At 38.3% G+C, this 8,003-nt stretch overlaps 1 protein-coding gene across 3 annotated transcripts in view; it reads left to right on the top strand.

The window, feature by feature from the left end:
* fstl5 (follistatin-like 5) overlaps positions 1–8,003 on the top strand; it is a 190,816-nt gene that overhangs the window by 138,768 nt on the left and 44,045 nt on the right. The gene's annotated exons all lie outside the window — the stretch shown is intronic.

Genomic DNA, 8,003 nt, shown 5'->3' with positions numbered 1-8,003 from the left:
CGACGAGAGCAACTGGGGTCAAGCAAAGGAACGGCGTTTGTCCGGTTCTCTCCCGTGCACGAGAAACATGAAGAACTTTGCCTACTTCGTGTCTTGCTTGCTGTGTAATTATATTGTCTTCAACGTTCCAGCGAATAGGTTCAAGCTACAAACCTAATAGTTAAAATAAGAAAGTAACATTTTCAAAAACATCCCAGCTTGGTGGTGCTTCCTCCGGGCGTGCAAATCACATGTCTCTCTGCAGAGTGGTTTAAGTTCTTCAGGGCGTCATAAATGTCCCTTCCAGTTGTTTCCATCATTGTCCATAGGACCAGAGAATGTAGAATAAGCATTCAAACATACCAGTTGGTTTTGTTGTTTGTCAACATGGGTCTCAGCTATCTCCAAAGCTGCAGACCTCTTCAGCACTCTAGTTTTATGGCCTCTACCAACCCCCATCACCTCACTTCAGGCTTTCGTCCTGCGATGGGGATACTTATGACTCTTCTATTGTCCATGCTCTGCAGAAAAACCTCTCTGTGGAAAGGGTGCTGGGTCCAGTTATCTTACTGCTGTTATGATCCCAGCAGTCTTCAGAGTGTCATCGTATGCACAGTACAGTGACACAGCATTAGGTGATGTTCATAGGAAACTGCTGTCATCACAAGTAACCAGATGCACAAAATATCAGAGAGAGAGTGTAGTTAGGGAAAATGAGCTATTTCGTGTATACACGTCTTGTGTGAGTCTTTTGTCTTTCCTGCAATAGTTTGGCCAAGAACTATACATGTTGGACATTTAGTCGTAGTTCTTAAATGTATATAATTACACGGATGTTTTTATTGTGGGTACATTAAACACATAAACCATAGACCTTTAATCAAAAAGGAAATAGCTACTGTAATGTAACAAATTGATATGTGGACATCTTTTTAAAGGCTTAAGACTGTTATGGTGCATTCAATAACTTTGAGCCATATACAGTTTAAATATGCTTGTTTCTTAGCTGACACTGGATATATGGATGTTGCCATACCTCAAACTTTTAGTGAACTTAGCGAGACAGCATATGAGAGCTGTACAGAAAAAATGCACACGCTGAACAAGTTAAGTTATAAACTTACACATTTAGTTATCTGTGACATTTCTGAACACTAAATCTATGATAATGATGGCTGGAACAAGCTGGTCCAAGGCTGTTTAAAATGTCCCTCGAGCCTAACTTTAAGTATCTTGGGCTGAGACGTGACTGTTCAGTGCTTCTTTTATTTATTTTTTGTTTCAAAATAAAAGCTTCTGGTACAAATTACAGAAATAAAATAGCAAAACAGGTGTCATTCATATCAGCTATTTGCATTTTACTAGAACTGAATTTATAATCAACGAACTATTACAACTATTATAACTCTAGTTGTATCTTTCCACAGAAAAAAAGAAAACCCAAAACATCTGTTCTTTTTTAGTTTCTTTGTTTTTGCTTTCTATTGTTATGTTCAGCAGGTGCCCTGTGGACCAAATTTCCCTCATTTAAATTGTATTATTTAAATTCCTTGTTGTAAATAATGAATCAGATAGAAAACACACAATGAATGAGGAAAAAGTAGCCCAGCCCCTGTGCACACGTACACTCATTACTGTTTTTGAGACAGAAAAGAAAAAGCATATAAACACAGCATCGTGGTATTCCTTAGAGATCCATTATACTTAATTTCCATTCCAGATCTTTTTTTTAATAACACTCCTAGCAGTCTTACTTTTGTTTTACCCTTGGAAAGGACTTTTTCAATCGCTTTGTGATTTTTCACATAGTGCACTGGATTCAGGCTCTGGACCAAACTGTTTTCTGAGCATGATTACTTCCACATATCGATGGGAGGCATGCAGGTGAAAGAGTAATCACAACCGAGAGAGAAAGCTTTCATCGTGGTGTGCATATTTGTCCTGGTGTGTGGCTGTGGATGTGTGTGGACAGTATTTCAAGGTGGTGCATGAGTCGGTGTCATAGGGAGATGTACAGAGGCTCATGTGTGCTATTAAGAGTGTGTGTGTCTGTGTGTATTTAATAGCATGAGCCACAAGTTCAATTTGACTGAAGTTCTGTACCAAGACTGCCAGGCTTAGTTGGAAATCTCCCAGTCGTGTGATGGTGAAGTGGTCTCCTGCCATGGTGTTTGTGTGCTCCATGCTTGTTTGTGTATGTGTGTCTCTGCACGCCTGCTCATCTTCTGCAGCGCCATGGCCGACGGGAGCCTTGCTGAGTGATTGACGACTGGCTGGGGAGCTTTATGATGGAGCTGTCAGCCCTGCTGTGTCGCATTCTCCTGGCAGTGGCTCTCCTGACACTCTCAGAAACACATCAGAATGCAACTTTTCTCACATCTTGTCTGAATTGAGTTTTGAGTGGAAAAATCCCCCTGCTTGCCTCGCTCTTTTCGTTTTCACGAATGTCTGGGCAAAGAAAATGGTGATTTGCACGCAGGAATCAAGTACGTGCATATGCATTGATGGACTGTGTGAGAGAGGGATTTTCGAAAGGATGAGTGTACACTTTCTGTTGTTTTGGGGACTCTGGTGAAAGAGCTGGATTTACTGTGAGAGAAGGCAGGCTTTGTCAAAAGTCTTTAAGTTACATTTTGTGTCATTAAATATCACTCTATCAGAGTAGCTATACTGTCAAAGCATATTGTCAGGCTTTCAGCTGACATAATCATTGGCAACAAACAAAGGTGTCAGAAAGTAACAGCTAACAAACAGGAAGTTGTGTCTTCAGAAACACCCAGTGCTCTCAACATCAAATAAATTGTGTTAATTTCATTTAAAACTACATTTAAAACAAAATACAACTCTGATATTCTCTTTCTTTTTTTAAAGAAAGAGAGAAAATCACTCTACACGCATAATTTAAACAAAAAAGAGACATTTTAACCATTACTAGTATATAGCAAATGTATAGTGAGATTTTCTTAAGCAGAAATTTTGTTTACGCTCCACAAGAATGATTCTGAGTCCTACTGAATAAATTTCTTCATCTTGTCCTCCAGATTGAAATGATGGCGGTCAACAAATATTAATTGTTGCACTAGAGAAGATATTGATACTGTAACACTGTTTTAACTATTCATTTAAATAATAAGTACAATAGACGTAACATTGTCACCATAACGATCTTTTGCATCGGCAGCATTTATTTTTCTGTTCCGTACAAATCCTTAGAAGCTCAGCATTTCCAGTGCACAGCTCACTGCACTCTTGGCACTCTGAGTTGAAAAGTGTGATTTTAGGAACATGGCCATACTCAAGACGTGAATGTTTTGTAACCAGAAAAGAATAAACACTCAAGTGTGTAGAAGTGCTCTAAAAAAATGGGTCCGATGCAAAATCCAATGTGTGTGGACACAGAGCCTAATTGATGGAATTGAGCAATCAGATGGCACACCTGGTATCATTGCCTGTTGCTTTGTAAGCACATCCAATTATTCCTGACGACAATTTTAAAGCCAAAAGCTCGAAGCTACATATGCTCTCATGCCTATACTCTTTTTATCAGGGGAACTCCTCTTTTCAGGTATCTTTGGTGTTTTGCTGGAATGGTAACACTGGGAGAAAACTGGGTACAACATGCAAAAATAGTCCCCTGGGCACTTATTAAACTGTAAAGGAATGCGCTGTAATACTTCACTTTAAATGATTATATTAGTTTAAAAGTTTCACCCATTAAACTCATAAAAACCCACACACACATACACACATGCACAAACACACTTTGTAGTTAATTGCTATTCGTAGCAAACAGTGCTTCTCCTAAACTAACAATTATCCCAATTCTCCCGATAATATTAGCTAAATTTGTTTTGAACTTAATTACATACATTAAGTATGACTTTCAGTTATTGCAGTGCCACAATTCAACATTTCAATTTGCTCTTATCCAACACCGCACAAAGCTTTCCCTCTTTTTTTCTAATTTAATAGATGTGCACGGTTGGCTCACCACATTTTAATTAATTCATTCTACCTCAGGTGGGAATTAAATAACTTGGTGGACTTATCGAACGCTACCAGTGACCGTAGGGCAGGATGGGCTTTCTCCCCCACATTCGTACAGTCACATGGGGAATTCACTGACATGAGCTTTTTCTCAAATAATAGGCCTTTAACTAAGCAGTGACCTTTATTGGACTCTGTGGGCAGCCACTGGGAATTATGGCAACATTGATAGAACTTGGCACCTCCTACGCAGGTTTTAGCCCCGCACACCTGCTTTTTAGCTCAGAGTAACAACTGTAGGCTGTAAATGATAGACAGCAGTCAGATTTTTGCAGTCTTGATGCATAAGCTGTATATTTGAAAGTGTAATTTGCAAGAGGAAATGCACTGCTCTGCTATTTGAATAGCTTTTCTGGTCTAAAGAAGAGGTGAGAGCTGATATCCCCCATTGCTAAATATGACTTATGACAGGTAGAAATCCCATTTTTATCAATACTTATTCATACTGATATATCCTCAGAAACTTTGGTATTAGAAATCTGACACAACGCTGCAAAGTCACAGTATGCGGTGTTTTCAAATGTTATTTAAGTACTGCACTACAGCACATGTAATTTTATTGCAAACATCCTTTAGAAGCTGTTTGGAATTTGAAACTATTGCCACAAAGTCAAGGTTTCCATGACCAAGAATAAACACTAAATCTCTTTTTAAACGATAACTTTTCGAAAAGACAAAACCTAAACATCTGCAGCCCAGATGCAGTTGATCCAGCTCAGGATTTGGGAATTTTTAGATATAGCACAATGAAACATTTTGCATCATATGTTCACAAATGCATATTGGAATAATATAAGGAAAACTGGAAGACAGTGTATCAACGTTCTCAAGTGAAATATCCCAAAATAATTTGGATACAAATCTTAACAATTCATGCATGGGGGAATTTTCAGCCTTACGTAACCTCAACCTGCTCTTACATAGTTAATTATGTATTTATGTTGTGCTGAGCACCTTCATGAATAAAAAAGTTGGAAAAACTAGGCTAGGTTACAAAGATTTTGGCAGGCAGTGATTCCTTCCCATCACAGATGTTTAGTTGAACTAGGTCCATGAAACCAACAGAGGACCCACTCACATGGAACTGCTGGTCTGCCTGCACAAGCCACTGTATACCCATTCACAGCACTGATTAGTCCCACTCTTACTTACTGTGTAATAGCACCTGTACATGCTGAAAGTATGCTTTGACTGTAACCTACTGGACTCCAGTAGTGTTGTTACCAGCTATGATTAGATCGTAGTTCAGAGACCTCCAGCTGAAAGCGCCAACCAGTTCCACCTTCTGAAATCACACAAGCAATTTACTCAAAAATTGGATGAGATGTGAGCGCAATCTCATCCTATCCACTTTCCATCAGTCTCAATAGTATCAGAAGATATTTCTATATACTGTATTGGCCTTAGCAAAAGACCACCCTGATCACAACCTGGCTGCCACTTTTCAACAGCTGTTTCAGACTGAGAGTGAAGACTAAAAAAATGTGATCACATCATATTTGGTATCTTTGAAATCACATTAAAATAGCAAAAACGAGTTTTGCTAGTATTTTTTAATGCAAATTTATTTATAATCCTATTTTAATTCTTAAAGATGATGATAATGATAAAGGAATAATAGTTGTAAAGTTGAAAAAAAGTGGAGTTAAAGCTTTATTGTATCAAAAAAGAGATAAAACATTTGACACACTTTGATGACTCAAAACTTAAAACCTAAAATAAGACAAAGAGCGACTGTGTCTGATCTCCTCAGACAGCTCGTTCCTGAGTTGGAGCGCCTGGCCTCTAAAGGCTCAAAGCCTCCACCTTTGAATTTCCAAAAATATCTCAGGGTGTATTAAGGCTTATAAAGGTATTGTTATGCTGTAAATCTAATAAATGTCTGTCTATCAGAGACTATAATATTAAACTATATGGAGATTGTAAATTACATCTTTATTGGTTTGAGTAGGCTTATTGACCTGTTTAAGCATATAGATTTTATACCAGCTAAGACAGAAATAATGATAGTATTGGTTAATTTTCCAAAAGCATAAATTACAGTATTAACGTGTGGATTTGTTTATTAAACCATCACTAAACCTTTGTGAAGCAGCTGATGGAGCTACATTACTGTATTTTTTTTCCTTTTTCCTTCACAGTCTTTAGCACTACTTTAGCTATCAGTAAAATACCACTAAGTGCCTAATGTAATTTTCTTCAAGTCCCCAATTTTTGCAAATGTAATTAACAAGAAACATCCTGTTGGGTCTGGGCCAGTAGAGAGCATCATCAAGCAAGCAGCATTTAGAATACATTTGCATTTGTACTTCTATGATGTACTTTAAAGAGCTTATGCTTGAAACTAAGTGATATTATTGCACTATGAGTAAAAGAAATTGAGCGTTAATGCCTTCAAATCAGAGGTGTGGGATCCACTTCCCCAAACCTGGCATGAGTGGGAGTCTGTGAAACCTCAGTCGTTTTCAAATTTATGCTGGTAGACCTTGTGATTCACAGGCATTTACACATTTTATTCTTCACCCCTCTCTTACTTTTCATTTTTGTTGCCAGGGTTTGGACTTGTGCCTTTCATGGCTCCAGAGGTCTCAACACACTTTATCCTTTCATTTTAGACCCTTGCATTTCTCTGCAGTAGTCGCAGATGGGAGGATGAGAATGGTATCTATCTATCATTGCTTTTTCCTCGAGAACCTACCAATGCTGGAGGCAAAGGCTTTAACTGACATGGCTCCAGACCACCATGGCCTAGTCTTAATGTCTACTTGGGATTCTGTAGGTGACAAGTCCTCCACTTATAAAAAGCACTCTGTGTCATAGTAAGCTGCTTTTCTATCTAGTCGTCCATCTTTCTGTGACCTCGGGATGTCACAGAGCAACTCCTGCCTCAGACATCCATACCTGCCCCCTTCCACAGCCCTGTTAGCTGTTTTCTTAGGTTTTTAAAAGCCTTGATGATCCTTTTTTTCTTCTTTTAATTCCAACACACTAATTAACACAGCTTTGTCAGACTGCCTGAGAGGTTTTTAATGATGGGATACTCAGGGGAACCTGGCTGATCCATGCTTGCGCTATACAGCTGTTGATTAATGGGTTGTTGTTGTGGGCCAGGAACATGCCATTTTTGTCATGACCCTCTTTCTTTAACACCTCCACACAAAAAATACATCCCGCCACTCAGTCTAATATGCACCAGTAGAAAAATCTATAAAGAAATTTAACATCTTATAATTTAACTACAATGAATTCAGGTTAACAGTCAGAAACACAGCAAGAGCACTGTGAGGAAATACAGTGGCTTCATTTACATTTTCCAATACTAAAATCCATTCTATTTATTCAAATCATCATTTCATACTTCACAGTGATTAAATTTACACTCGCAATGACAATGATATGACAATGACATTAGCACTGTACATAAAGAAACCTGGTTAATTAGATCATTCTCGTGTGCTTGATGTATTAGCTATGCAATGCATTCCCCCTTCATATGATTATTTTAAAATTATTTATTAATTTATCAAAAGAATTTTAATAAATGCCACCTGCAGTATTATAACTCAGAAAGATAAAGGTTGCAAGCTTCTGAAACCTAATATGATGCCAGACATGACTTGGTATTTCAAAATGTCAATTATAATCTCACTGCAGGTGTGTTTGTACACACTTTACAAAGTATTACAAAGCTGGACTCTTAAATTCTACATTGATGCTAGATGGGGAAAAAAATTATATATTTATCCATCCATCCATCCATTCGCTTCCGCTTATCCTTTTCAGGGTCGCGGGGGGCGCTGGAGCCTATCCCAGCTATCATATTTATTCATATATAAATATATGAATAAATATATCGAACCGAACCGATCGATAAAAAAAAAAAAAACACCCAGCACGCCCCTGCGGGCGGTTTATCCTTCAAGCTCGGGTCCTCTACCAGAGGCCTGGGAGCTTGAGGGTCCTGCGCAGTATCTTAG

Source organism: Pundamilia nyererei, unplaced genomic scaffold, assembly GCF_000239375.1.
Source record: "Pundamilia nyererei isolate P.nyererei 1_Seehausen unplaced genomic scaffold, PunNye1.0 scaffold00020, whole genome shotgun sequence".
In the NCBI taxonomy this organism is placed as follows: domain Eukaryota; kingdom Metazoa; phylum Chordata; class Actinopteri; order Cichliformes; family Cichlidae; genus Pundamilia; species Pundamilia nyererei.
This window is presented reverse-complemented; position numbering and strand designations above follow the sequence as displayed.